Source organism: Pinus tabuliformis, chromosome 8, assembly GCF_031772625.1.
Source record: "Pinus tabuliformis cultivar Carrire ecotype Pingquan chromosome 8, CPIR1, whole genome shotgun sequence".
NCBI lineage: Eukaryota > Viridiplantae > Streptophyta > Pinopsida > Pinales > Pinaceae > Pinus > Pinus tabuliformis.
In genome coordinates, this window is record NC_142294.1 from 730,030,451 (window position 1) to 730,032,357 (window position 1,907).

At 35.3% G+C, this 1,907-nt stretch overlaps 1 pseudogene; it reads left to right on the plus strand.

Annotated features, from left to right (window-relative positions):
* The first annotated feature begins 287 nt into the window (after positions 1-287).
* LOC149237656 (WPP domain-associated protein-like) lies at positions 288-885 on the plus strand (annotated as a pseudogene).
* The last annotated feature ends 1,022 nt before the right edge of the window (positions 886-1,907 follow it).

The following is a 1,907-nucleotide window of genomic DNA, read 5'->3' on the forward strand; positions in this document are numbered from 1 at the left end:
CATTGTTCTGACCTTTGCTACATCATCCCATCTGCCTGCAACAACAAAGCTTTGAGATATCTGTAGTTAATATATTTATTGAAACAAAAATAAAATGTAAGCCACTTTCCCCCCTTCCTATATTACTAATAAGAACAAGGTAAATACACAGATCATTCTTCCAACTTATCTGGAGTGTTATCTTAAAAGCTTGTATGAACCGGCATTGTTGTTCAAGCACTTTGCTTTGCAACGTTCAATATACATGGGTGAGTATGTGAGGAAAATGTTCTCCAAACGTTTTCTGAATGAGGAAGAAAAAAAAGGAACTTGCAAGAGTCATTGCAGAGAAAGATATTGCCTTGACCTTTGCTCAAAAAGAAATTGAAAATCAGACAAATGAAAAAGTTCTACTCAAAGAATGTCTTGAACAGAAGGAAGTATCACTTGAGTGGGCATTGATGCATATAAAGGAAAAAGAGAAACAAAAAGAGTTCTTTGAGGCAAAGGTGCAAAAGCTTGAGGATTGCATAACAGACTTAGAAATGAATCAAAAGTAGAGAGAAATGCAAATTAGCAAGGTATATTAGGAATGTCATGGATGCATCTTTGAAGTTTGAAGAAACAACATTGGAAAAACTCCATCACAACTTCCTAAGGTTGAAAGAAGTTGAGCGACAACTGGTCACACTTAGTGGGCTAGTCAATTCGTTTGCGGTAAGGGAGTCACACTATAGGAAAATGTGTGACAGAAGATATTGCAATCTCCAGAAAGCTGAGGAAGAGGTGGATTTGTTGGGAGATGAGGTTGAAAACGTTTTAAGCTTGTTGGGGAAAGTGTATATTGTACTTAACCACTATGCACCTGTATTGCAACATTATCCAGGGGTAAGAGTACATATGTAACCACTGGGATTTTCTTGTCATTATCTTATAGCATAAATATTTCAAGTTAATATCTAAAATGACAAGGGAATCTTTCAGTGAAATAGTTCAAGGCTGCTCTTGTGGTGTGTGGTATACTAACCAGAAATGAAGGGAAAGACTTGAGAGAACAAAATTACCCACTTTTAGGAAACTTGTTGGCATTGAATGACAAAACTTCTAGGAATTGAGTTTTTCTTTATACTTAGACAACCAAGAATTATTTGGATCCATTAGGGGCATATGAATGGTTGAACTTTCCTTTGTTACTATTAGTATTGATAAGTTTGTTAATCAATTTAATCATTCTAATTAGGTATGTTAGCGATTTATTTAAATTGATATGAATATTAAGATTGTTTAAAGTGAAATCTAATTTTCTGTTTTGAGATTTGACTTCATCATTGGTCTGTACTGCTTCTAGGAAAGATAAAGTGCTCGATTTGATGATGATGCTATTCATGTTTAACATCATTCCTAATAGTTGAATGTTTAACAGTTATACAATTATGGAGGTGCTTCTGTAAGATAGCACCCCCATTGATTTTGGTAGAGTACTTGTGCAATATGAATATGAGAATGTTCCAGAAAGTAATGAACATAGACATATGCTACTGTAACAACCTTTATAGTGATAGTATATACCATTTGCAGGTATGCCTTTTCCTCAAGGATTGGGAGAACTATTTTAGATTTTACCTACATCCTTTAGCTGGTACAGTTTGGCTCTGTTTTGGGCTTCTGATACCTTTATTAGATCACTGGTGTTGCTTGTATTAGGTCGGGTTTATTGTCCTAGTTAGCAGACATTAATCAAAGGGCTCGTCATGAGTGCTTGCCACACCTAGCTAAATTTTTTCGCTACCTGCTTCAACTTTCATTCTATTAGCAACTATTGCTGACCATTCCTAAGAAGGAAGCAATTTTGTAGATAACTTGATCTAAGGTTCTTTCCCTATCTCTAATAGTTTCCTCAAGCATCATTTTCTCCTTCCCTGCTTCTT